The sequence below is a fragment of the Alligator mississippiensis genome, chromosome 6 (genome assembly GCF_030867095.1).
Source record: "Alligator mississippiensis isolate rAllMis1 chromosome 6, rAllMis1, whole genome shotgun sequence".
NCBI lineage: Eukaryota > Metazoa > Chordata > Crocodylia > Alligatoridae > Alligator > Alligator mississippiensis.
The window spans coordinates 76,503,730-76,516,743 of record NC_081829.1 but is presented as its reverse complement, the minus strand read 5'-3'; the positions used below and the strand labels follow the sequence as shown (position 1 = coordinate 76,516,743).

General features: G+C 43.1%; 1 protein-coding gene across 2 annotated transcripts in view; it reads right to left on the bottom strand.

The window, feature by feature from the left end:
- Nucleotides 1-13,014, bottom strand: part of TCERG1L (transcription elongation regulator 1 like) — a 241,673-nt gene that overhangs the window by 178,102 nt on the left and 50,557 nt on the right. The window lies entirely within an intron of this gene.

The following is a 13,014-nucleotide window of genomic DNA, read 5'->3' as shown; positions in this document are numbered from 1 at the left end:
CCTGTGAAACAATCTGAGATTTTAATTTGGACAGAAGAAACTGGTCTGAAGGTAGAAGCAGTGCTGTGAGTAGTCAATACAGTAACAGAACATATGTTTACTGGTGATATTTCCCAGAGCTAATGAGGAGACATGGGTACCAATGAGGAAGTCCTGTGGAAGAAATCAGCTAAGCTGTCTCTTCAAAGAGAATGAAAATAAGTTCAAATAACAAAATTCAAGCTACTATCTATAATATGAGATTAAGATGGAGGATTATAGTTGTTTAGTTAGTAAGATGTCAGACGTGAAAGAGGAAAGAATAAATATAAGAGTAGAAGAAGTCTACTTCTGCTGACATTGCAATTTTTCTGAGACAAAATACACGTAGGATTTGTAAAATGTCTGTAAGAAGGTCATAAGTTATCTCTTTCCTAAATTAGGAAACCAACATATTTTGCTCTGAGTTTTTGAACAATGAACAAGAATGATAGAATGACATGAAAGAATGCCAATGAAAAAGAACAGTATCAAGAAACATCAGCTTCTAAACTCTGTGAATCTAAAACATCTAAACTCTGTGAATAAACCAGTTGAACAACTATCTATGAAGCCAGGTGGGATCTGATCATTTTTACAGTACAGTCTTAGGACTGTGTGCATTAACTAACTTTTTTGGGGAAAGCATGTTATCAAAAACTTCTGTCTTTGATTATCATTTCTCTTTTTATATCCTATATTTATTTTTGTACTCATCTACCACTATGGATGCTGCAGTGCAAGTCATTTATAAGAACTTTAAGCAAAAGTTTAAAACTTGATAACAATGAATGGCACAGGAGTTTGATTTTTCTTTAAAGATATAAAGACTACCTTAGGAAAAGTCATCAAGTCTCCAAAAAGACTCAGACTTAACTGAGAAACAGAACATTCTCAATTCACAGTTTTCCATGGCTGTTTGCTCTCCATTAAGAGGAGGAAATGTACTTTCATTTTTCTAGTGGTCTATAGTATTATCTCAACTAAGAAAGTTATTGCATATGTAAGCCCTGCACTGCATATGCCAAACATAGATATGAAACTGAAAAGTAATTTTATGCCCAATATTAGTTTGCAGAGGAAGTTATCACTTTAATAACTATAAACATTCATTTCCTTGCTCCATTACACAACATTAGAGATGGGCAGATAATTTATAGCAAGCTTGTTATAACTACTCAATATTCAAAATTCAAGCTTCTTTATTACTAGACAAGTAAGTCACATGAAAGGTTTCTGGTTTCCTGAGTGTCTGCATGCAGTTTAGAAAAAATGCTTTTACTGTAAATACTTGGAATTGAAAACTTGATTTTTCACAAATATTCAACATTCACTTAAAAATTATGATCTCCAGCAAACTCATTTGTGAAGACAGTCTCCAAGAATAAATATGAAAGGAACTGTTAATAGGAAGAGGGGGGAAATAGCATTCATTCAGCCCTACAAAGCATACATACATAATTGGACATGACTGAATCCCAAAATGTAGGTTTCAAGTATACAGCGTTCTTTGCATGATTAAAAACTGCTCTTTTAAACTAAATGATATACACGAAAGTCTAATTGATTTCAGAGGGTTTGGTATTAGTATATTATGGTGAAATTGATACTACAGTATTCAATAGGAATTTTGACATTGACTACAATGAGGCCAGGATTTCATGCATTGAAGTTAACTCTACAAAGTAATAAGCACCCTCAGCATTTACTGAAATCAATACAACTTAAACCAAGATGGCATTTTTAAGTTGGCAAATCCAAAAAAAAGGCTGCGACATAGGTCAATCTTACTTTGAGGGGTCCGGGTACTGGTAACGGTGGAAAGATCTCGCCCTTTTTAAGGAAGCCAAGGGCTTCACGTTGGTAATTCCACTGCAACTAGATTATTTTCTGACATTTGTTGAAATTGCAATAAGTATTATGACAATTTTGAATTAGCCATCAGTTGTGTTCATTGTGGAGAAGGAAACAGTCCTTCTAGAAAATGCCTTCCAAATATGTTTGGATTATTATTGTTATAAAACTTGTTTTATATCAGCAAAATTTGCTAATGAGGCAAGCTGACAGACACATGAAAGGCCATGTAGCAGAATTCTGGCATTAAGAGGTGTTTTTAACATGTAATGTTGCCTGGCTGTTAAGTTACTGACAAGAAAAATACTTAGTCACTTCCCAGCTGTTCTGTGGCAGGCAAAAACATTAAATTTAAACCATTAAATAATTCTGAAGGCAAGAGAACAGGTGGCAAATGGTCTATATGGCAGATGGTGCCTTTTTTAATATTTGCACTCACTGCTAATTTACAGAGTCCATAACTACCGACACATATTTTACCTTTTTTTAACTTCAGTGATTAGGAAATTGTAGGAGAAAGTATGAAAATAAATACTGTAATTCTAAAAAAAATAAAATAAAATGGAGGATAATTTATCACTTGGCTTGCTTCATCTTGATGCAATAAATATAAAGTTGGTGATAATACATTTCTAATTCCAAGCTCCAAAATCTGAATTGAATCCCAGAGTTGTATAAATTCCAGAAGCTCATTGCAATTCCAATTTTTACATCTTTAAAGTTAATTTAGTGCTTTTAAAAAAATGCTGGAGTCAACCTCGGAGAATGAAGTCTGCTCTTTAACCACGGACCACATCCAGTGTAGGAAGTTGCAATGGAGTAAATTTAGTAATAGTTTAACATATTCTGAACCTAGTGTAGAAAGTAGAATTTGATCATTGTAAGGAGTCTTATAATCAGGAGTTTGACTCTGTTTTAGAAAAAATGGAACCATGGTATTTTGGATAGCTCATGTGTGACAGTATCAGATAGCTAAGGCAAGACTGTATTCTTTGTTGCTTTGTGTAATGTATGGAGTATTTCATATTGAAAAGGAATACAATTACCCCAAAGCAGCAAAACTGCAGGGAGGGGATTTTTCACTTATTTTTGCAAGAATTGAATGGGTCATATGTGAATTTTCAGGGTAAGAAATGACAAAGCTACCATGTTAAACATAATCAAACCGTATAAAGATGTGGCTGGACAGTGCATTTTAGCAGGCAACACAGCTGAACTGCTTACTAGAATAAATAACAAGGCAAAAAGCAAAATGAAAACCTAAATGAAATTACTTATAATGGTGTCAATCAAAAAAAAACACCAAAAAAAAGGACAACAAATAAATATAACCCTCCCTGATTGATGACTGTGCTGGAAAATAAGTAACTATTGAATATACTGCCATAACAGTTATCCCGTGTAACTTATTTCATAATTTATATCTAAGAAAATGATGTTGAAGGCTGATAGATAATAATACTAAGCAGAAAAAAATAAGATAGTTATGAGAGATTCTTTTATTTTCTATGTTCATGCATATTATGTCAACATTGCCTTACAAAAACTTTCTTTATTCAAGCAGAGCATAGGAAGATCGTTAATTATCATGGGTTTTTTTAAATAAATCCTACATGAAACAAGGAAAATGCAACTGCCCCCAGGGTACACAGATTATGTTCTTTTAAAGATTTATTTTTCTTTGAGAAAAATAAGTCATCCTCAATAAATGTCAATGCACTGATGTTTTTAACTTAAAGACAGACAGAGTTATAAAGTATGTTCCACACAAGGGATTATCTGTATATTAGATTATTTTTTCCTTGATGTCTTTCCAGTCATTAACTTCAGTGGAGAAATAGAAATGTAATTTTGTTCCTGACAGCAGATGGCTACTTTTGACCAATTGACCATTTTTTTCCTTTAAGGGAAAGAACCTGAATTTAACTTCAGTATCTTGTCCACTGTGTTTCAATAGGCAAAGGCATGATTAGTCATCTTACAGGAGTAATGTATATTAGATACATGGCCAAAAAATGCAGTATCTGCCAAGGATATAATTGAAGTGATGTGAGGCAAATTCAACTTGGTCCATTCATTTACACGGCCAATTAAGTTGTCAGACAGCTGTTTCTTACATTAGCACTTATGGGAATCCCATAAATGTTTACCAGGTAGTTTTATTTGCATTTCTCTGAGCACCTAGTCACATAATACCATACATTGTTTGGAATTATACATTTTGATAAATCCATTACAATTTTCAGAGACGTACTAGAAAGGAACCTTGGGTCCCGTCTAATTAAAAGCCCACTGAAGTCAATGGGAGTCCTTCTCTTAGCTTCAGGGATCTTTATATCAAGCTCAAGTTAAATAAGTTCACCAAATAATATGACATCAAAATGAGTTATAATGAGATAAGCTAGTATTTAGCCTGCAGTAAATCTGAGATAGCTCACCCCACTTATACTCAGGGATAAACTACCTTAAATTTAATATAACATATGAACATGCAAATGGATAGTTTCCCCAGAGTAGCTGATATCTTACCTTGCAATCATTTGTTCTGGATATATACCTTCAATCCCACATTATTAGTGGCACATCTATGAAATCTTTTTTTATTTTTGTATTGTACACAAGTCTATTGAGGAAAGTAAATAGCCTCATATGTATGGAGCGTACAATAACTACAGACTAGGAGTGTCAAACTAACCCTGGGCCCTGGGATGGATCCAGACCACAAAGTCTCCTCCCACATGAGATCCACAGGGCCAGCAGTAACTGTGGTAGGGCTATGTTTGGGTGGCAGCATGAAGCTGTATTTGGGCGGCAGTACAAGTCTGGAAGCAGGTGGTAGCACTGAGCCATATTTGGGGTCAGCACTGGTCTTGCAGGTTGCCACCAAAGCCCATATCCATTGGCATCCAGGACCCCAAATTCTGCAGCAGACCATGCCTCCCAACTTCCAGTAGTCTCCTAAACTACTAGGTGGTTAGATGGAACATCTCTGATGTAGAGAAATGTTAGTGTGAAACCCCAAACCTTTATGCATGTTCAAAAACACATCAAGCTTGTCTGTCTTTAGGAAGCTACTATATACAATCCATACGAGAACACTCTTATAAAAATGTAGTTCACTGTGCATGATTGATAATAGGATTACTGTTCAGACTCTCAATGCACAATCTTTGATATCCTATCCTTCTTTTATTTGTGAAGAAGGCAACGATTGTCATAGCCTGACATGTTTATCATTGTAAAGTTGAGCCAGTTATCTAAATAGGGTAGCTCCTTGATATTACAATATTCTATCATGTCTAAAGCAATTCATGCAGAGCAGGCTATTGCAACTGTAAATCAAAAGTATGATGACTGTTTTTTCTTAGAATGCTTCAATTCTTAAATGCAAGAAGCCTCTTTTTTTAAAGGATACATCTGGCAACATATGATTTTTTTTCCAGTACAGGTAAAGTACAACTCCTGTACATGTGAATTCACCTCAAAGGTCTTTTCCAATAATTGTATATTGTGTCTTTATTTCATGTTCATTTGTTTCTCTACAAGGTTTGGAAAGGGCTAACACTTTTATTCCTTTGAGTGAGTTTGCCCCAGGGTTATTTTGGTTCCTAAATCCTGCAAGGTAACTACTACTTCTAAATTATACCCTTACAATCTTCCTACCAATTCTGGAGGTGAGCACCTTTTCCAGCTCTGTTTTATTCATAGGCATTTTTCTTAAGAATTCTAGTGATTGATTCAGAGGAATGACAACTGTTGACACAAACTGTTCTCTTTAAGATTTCATTTGTGCACCTGGAATCATGGCTGTCTACCTTTTGAAGGTTTTTTATTAATGAATTTTATTAATTCTATTTTGTTGCATTCATTGATATATCTTTTCTTTGAAGGTACTTTCTGTATCTAATTGTGTTATTTGTATATCCAAGGACTGGGAAAAAGCATCCAAATGCTTATGCCACCAAAACAACATGTGATATTTCATATTACATATACATTATGCACACATTAACATAATTTCCATTCACCAATCCTTATTTTGCAGTCGACATATGTGCTTACACCAATAATTCCAGAGATTTAAGGGCCTACTTGTGTACATACCACACTGAGAGTTAGGGTGCAGAAAGTTGGCTCTATGCCTGGTTAGACATAGGAATAGGAAATGATGCCATGCTAAATAGAGTATTTTTTCTTAGGTAGCAATATTAACACACTTTGGCAGGAAAAATACAACCACCATATATAATGCATTCTTTGAATATATTCAATGAGCTCACCAAAAGCTGAAGCTACTTTATTGAAATGCAACTTTTACTGTATCTCAGGGGATGTCCCAGGAATAGGTCAGTGGCAACGCATAGGGGGTGCATGGGGGTGCTCTTGCACCCGCTGAGAGTGCCGGTGCACCCCCTGACCAGCCGCACTCACCACTTAGGTGATGGGCAGAGAGGGCAGGTGGGAGCACCGGTGTCCCCACTGCAAGTGCCGCTGCAGCTGCTTCCGGGAGTGGCTGCAGCGATTGGCTGTTGTAGGATCATTCATGGGACCCCTCCCCACATTGGCAGGACTGGGCACAAGCCCCCATCGACTTAGGCAGCACCAGTTGCCCATGGAATAAGTCATTATAGTATGAAAATTCATGCTGCCTTGAACTGACTAACAACCCATTTACAAAACTTTACCATGGAAAATAAAAGGATGGCACGAGAAGAGATTCAATTCATATTTTGGTCACATATTTCTATAATGCATGTGAATTACAAACCTGTGTGAAGTGAAATAAGTTTCCAAGTTTCAAACTCACATCCAAATTTCCTTTCATTTGTACATTTAAGTTAGACTATTCACCCTATTTTAGTCCACTTTTAGAAAAATTCAGGTCACTTAAAAAAACCCCAACAGAATAATGAACATTTTAAATCTGAGAATATATTATATATCTATGTACACATATTGGAAAATTAAATTACCACTCAATGAGCATAGCTACAAATTCATTAATGTATGTTTGCACATTAAATTTACCGTGTATATGCACGTTAAATTTAATACCTCCAATGTGAGGTACTAGAAAAAGATGCATTAGTGAAATGCAGAGTTTTTTGTGATGCTTTAATGTGCATTAAAATAGACTAATGCACATTAAAACACATGTGTAGACATTAGGGCTGTGCGAGTCTTTGGATCTCACTTCAGATCCAGACCCACTTCAGATGCTTCGACGTCCGAAGTGGCACTTCCAGTTTGAAGCAGGATACCAGTAATGGTGTCTGGAGTAGGTTGGGGGTATCCGAAGCATTTTGGACCCACTTCGGATGCTTCAGACCCGTTTTGGGCATTTTGAGGGAATTAGAAGAGGAAGGGGGGGGCGGGGGAGGGACGGAGAGTGGGAGCTGGGGAGGGAGGGGGAGTGGGGGTGGTGGGGAAGACTGATGTCTGTAGGTAGCCAGTGAGAAGGTTTTCTCCCTGGCTCCTTTTCCAATGGCAGCGTCTGTGGGGCAGGACTAAAAAAAGTTTAAAAGCCCCTGTTTCCAGCCCTTCTGTGCCTTTTGCAGCTCATTCCCTGTCAGCAGCTATGTGAGAGAGGAACTCTGTGACTGAGACCTGTCTGCTGCTTTTTCATGTTATAAAGGAGTGGTTAGGATTTAGCTTAGCTTAGCTTAGCTTAGTTTAGTTTAGCTATTCAATTCAATTATTAGCAGTATTACAATTCAATTTATTTCTTTGAATTATTTTTTGGGGAACTTGTTTTGGAAACTTTGCAAAAAGACATTTGTGTTTTCCCAGCTAGTGTTATCTATCACTGTGCAGGGAGGCACAGACTGCTTGCTTGCACATGTGCACACATGCACGCACACATGCACAAACATACACAAAGACCCAGAATATAGAAAAAAAAATCACAGCAGAAGAAGACAGACAGATATTTACAGAAGAACAAGACACAGATAATATATTGAGACACAGGAACACACGCAAATAATTTCAATCACACCACAAGATAGACAATATCATGAGAGCCAGAAAGAAGACACACAAATAATTTCATTCACAGCAACAAGACACAATTTCATTCACAACAGCAGAGACAATATAGTGAGAACCAGAAAGAAGACACAATTTCATTCAGAATAGAAGAGACAATATAGTGAGACCCACAAAGAAGACACACAAATAATTTCATTCATAGCACAAGAAAGACACAGATATTCACAGGAGAACAAGACAGACAGATATACAAAAGGATTCACACACACACAGAGACCTTTTGCAGCACAGGAAAGATCAATATGAAGTGTGCTGGAAAGGCAGGTGCCAGGTCTTCTGGCAGGGGAGGGAGAGGGGGTAAGGAGAGAGCTAGATCTGCGAGTACCCCCGTCCCAAACACAAACACATTCTATTCCCGAGCAGCCATGTCATCAGTGCTGCCAGTAGAAGCCAGGTGATGGGAGCAGCGTCTGCACCTAACATCCCTGCACCTGCACCACCTCTGCTCAGTCCAGAAGTGAATCACTGCCTCTTCCACCCCAATTTCAGCTCTCACTGTGAGCCTCCCTCTGCCAGAGGAGGAGCTGGAGATGGAACCAGGGATGCTGAGTGCGCTGGCTCAGGCAATTCTGGGGACTGAGGGGGAATCAGAGTTTGTGCTCCACACCTCTCATGTTTCCCCTAGACCCAGGTCTCCTCCGGAAAGCAGCACCTCAGAGGAGGCTAAGGTTGTGGAGGCACATGGCTCAGCTGAGGCAGCTCCTCCTGCTGTTCAGCCTCAGCCTGCCGAGAAGGGGGAAAAGGCAGGATCCTCACCCTCAACCCAGAAGCGGGGGAGTAGTGTAGTGTGGGATCATTTTGAGGTGGTAGATGATCCCAGGTTTGCCATCTGCAGCACTGCCAAAGGCACATGAGCCGTGGCAAGGACATGAGACACTTCTCCACCACGGCTATACTGCTGCATCTGAAAAGGCACCACCCCTTTGCCCTCCTTCCTGCTGCTCAGCCTAGCACCAGTGTGTGTGCACCAAAAGGGAAGTCCCCCACTCTCTCCAAAGCCCCCTTACCCTCAATGCAGAGGCAGGCCACCCTGGACCACTGGGGGAAAGGTGGACAGAAAGGGGGGTGCATTCCCAAGGCGTGCGAGATCACCCAGAGCATGGGGGAGATGCTTGCTCTGAATAGCCAGCCCTTCTCCCTAGTTGAGCGACCAGGATTCAGGCAGTCCCTAGCAGTTCTGGCCCCATTTTACAAAGTGCCCGCATGCACCACTTTTAGCAGGGCGGTGGTGCCCTCCCTGTATCAGGCATGCAGGGAGTACTTGAGGGAGGAGCTGCACAAGGCAGGGCCCCAGGTAACCTTGCACTTCACCTCTGACATCTGGAGCAGCTGGGGTGGCGATGACACCAACTCTCCCTCATGGGGCACTGGTGTGATCAGTCAGGCTGTCAGTGGGCTCTATTGCAAGCCAAGGTGCTGGATGAGTCCCACGTGGCAAGGGAGATCATGGGGGCCATGAACCGCATGGTGCAGGGGTGGCTCATTGGGCAGGCCAAGCTCACCCGTAGGTTCATGGTCACCAACAACAGGGCTAATATGGTGAAGGCTCTCCGTAATGCCAACTTTGTTGGCATCTGCTGTGTGGCACACAGGCTGTACCTAATAGCGAGGGATGCCTTTGAGGGGGACAGGGCTGTAGGTGATGGTGCCACCACCAGTACTGCTACAAGCCAGCTGATTTTGAAATGCAGGAAGGTGGTGGGCTACTTCCACTGCAGCATCAAGCGGGGCAAGATGCTGTGGGAGAAACAGGCAGAGCTCAGCATCCCGCAGCACAGAATCATGCAGGATGTGGAGACTCGGTGGAACTCCACATACCTGGTGCTCGAGAGGTTGGTGGAGCAACAGAAGGCCATCCATGAGATGGCCTTGGTTGGGGAAATAGGGATCAGCGCCCCCCTGAACAGAGCTGAGTTGAGTACCATCTCCCAGATCTTGGTGGTCCTCAAGCCCTTCCTCGAGGCCACCAAGATTAGCGCTGGCGATGCCCTCCTCAGCCAGGTGGTCCCCCTAGTGAGTGAACTGGAGAACCAAATGGAGAAGTTCCAGGGGGATCAGTGTTCTTGGCTGGGGCAGGCCGCTGTCATCAGACATGCAGGCACTGGTGAGGCAGCCGAAGGAGGGCATCAGGAGACGACTGGATCCCTTGTGGTCCAGTACGGTCTACATGATGGTGGGCATGTGTGACCCAAGGGTGAAGGGGAGCATGTGCACTGGCAGCCCCAAAACCCTTGATCACTGGATGCAGGTGCTGGTGAACAAAGTCAGGGAGGCCGAAGTGTAGAGGTGAGGGACAGTGGAAGAGGGGGATCCACTTTCCGATGCCAGCACTCCCAGCACCAGCCAGTCTCCTCCACGCCAGCCAGTGCCAATGTGAGCCATGCATGGATTCAATGCTGGGGTCCAAATTCACTAGACCCCAGCCTCGGGCAGGAAGCGCCAAGGCTTCAGTGGCTACGTATCTCACTGAGGAGGTGGAGCCACTGGAATGTGACCCCTTGGCCTACTGGGCAAGCCGCAGCCAGATGTGGCAGGATCTGGCTACATCTGCCCAGCAACACCTGTCCTGTCCACTGACCAGTTTTCCAAGTGAGAGGGTATTCAGCATTGCTGGGGATGTTGTGACACCCCACTGCACCTGCTTGGATCCTACGTTGGTGGAGCAGCTGGTGTTCCTAAAGGTGAACCTCCCACTGCTGGGGTTCCCCAAGCTCCACCTGCAGACAGACTGAGTGCCACCCTCCTCACTCCATCTGCACCAATTTCCTTTTTGGAGATTTTGAAAAGCCAAGTCATGCCCTGGTCTCAGCTGGAGGGGGCACTAACTGCATCACCAGCCAGCAGGGGAAGAACATGTCTCTAATGAGCTCATTCCCCTGCCAAGATGAACTTGGAGGTATGGGATTGGAGCTATTGGGAAGAAGGAGGCCCCAGGTTCTGGGCATGACCACTAAAACTGCACCCTGCCAGGGTAGGGAGGCCTGGTGGGACTGCTGGCGGTGCAGCAGCCCCATAAATGCCAGGACCAATGTTCCCCTGGTGAAAGGCAGGGAGGAGGTGCCATAAACTCCAGCTAATGCACGCACAAAGTCCTGGCTGGGGAACGCCCAGACCTGTCATGTCTTTGACAGCCCTGATGCTTGCTGGTTGCAGTGCAGTTGTGAGGCTTCTGGTGAGCTCAGCTTAGCTTCCCGGGATGCCAGCTTTAGGGTTGAAAACCCCTTTGTCAGGCTGAGGAAGTACCTGCAGTTGGTCCTGAATGGAAGGAATAGTAAAGAAGCCAGAGGCTGGCCTGGCTTGCAATGCAGGCAAAAAAGCCAGGCAGTGAAAATGGAAATGGAGGTGTTGGGGGGGGAGGGACAGGCTGGGGTGGGGGGTAAGGGAGAAAGGGGGATGTAGCAGCGCAGGTAAAAGTGCAGAGGTGCCCGGGGTGTCAGATGTCCGGCAGGTCGCAGTGTGCCAGAACGCCACTGTGTATACTGAGTCCATGAGTTTCTGTACCTACCACCTAGGAAGCTGATGAAGTGCAGTTCATAGGCCCAGCTCTGAAAAGTGGTTTGCATTGTAATTTGTTCCCTCTCAGGATCAGGCCTAAGACAGTGAGAGTGCCTGAGATCAGGGAGAGTGTTTTTTGGTGAGGAATGGGCCCCCACAGGTAGTTGGGTTTTGTTGTCTTTGATAGATTCTGGTGTGCAGTTTGTGGGGTACTGGAGATAGTTGGCAGGTTTTGTGTTTTGAGCTGTAGGAAGTTGGCTTCAGTTCTGGTGATGAGGTTAGGTGCTTGTTTGAATGTACAAACTACTTTTCAGAGCTGGGCCTATGAACTGCACTTCATCAGCCTCCTAGGTAGTAGGTACAGAAACTCATGGACTCAGTATATACACAGTGGAGTTCTGGCACACTGCGACCTGCCGGACATCTGACACCCCGGGCACCTCTGCACTTTTACCTGCATTGCTACATCCCCTTTCCCCCCCACCCTTCATCCCAGCCTGTCCCTCCCCCCTGACACCTCCATTTCCATTTTCTCTGACTGGCTTTCTTGCCTGCATTGCAAGCCAGGCCAGCCTCTGGCTTCTTTACTATTCCTTTCATCCAGAACCAACTGCAGGTACTTCCTCAGCCTGACAAAGGGGTTTTCAACCCTAAAGCTTCCAAAGATACATTTTTGAGTACTCCTTTTTTTTCATAATACACATATAGACATAAAAACACAAGATAAGCCATCACACACCATGTATAATGTCATATGTCCAACACAACACACCATCTTTACTTCTTCCTGTCAATTCCTTTATAAAACAACAGCCTCTGTGACAGTTTAATTTGGGTACCTTTGATGCTGCTGCTGATGCTATGTGTTGAGCCAGCTAAGTTATTGTACCTGTTGTCACATAAAGCGGAGGACCGGGCATGAGGCTGTAGGGAAGGTGGAGGCCTCAGTGGGGCACACTGCCAGGTTGTGCAGAGGCCCCAGCACCAGGAAGGGTGCACCTTAATGCACGCACAGTGTCACCCACCCACATCATGAGTTTTGCCTGTCAGCAGCTTGAGGTGCAGGGCCCCAAACAACAGACTCCACCAGCGAGACGCACACAGCTGGCAGGCAGGCTTTGTGTCCTGGCAGGGCCCAGCACTCACTCAGGACATGACAGGAGTTTTGCCTGTCAGCAGCTTGGTGTGCAGTTCCCCCCCAACCTCTGCACCAATCTTGAAACTTGGCAGGCTTTGTGGCCTCAGTAAGAGCTACTACCCCTGCAGTTTTGACCCCCCTGTGTTGTAACATATAGACGTGACAGAAGTTTTGCTTTCAGGAATTTGGGGTGCAGTTCCCCCCAAACCCCTGCATTGATATTCTCGAAACATGGCAAGCTTTGTGGCCTCATCAGGGGCCACCATTCCTGCAGTTTTCAGCCCCCTGTCTTGTAACACATGGACGTGACAGGAGCTTTGCTTTCAAGGATTTGGGGTACAGTTCCCCCTAAACCCCTATATCTATCTTCTTGAAACTTGGCAGGCTTCATCCTCTTAGCAGAATCTACCATCCCTGCAAGTTTCATCCAAATCATACGAAAAACAACAAGGTTATAG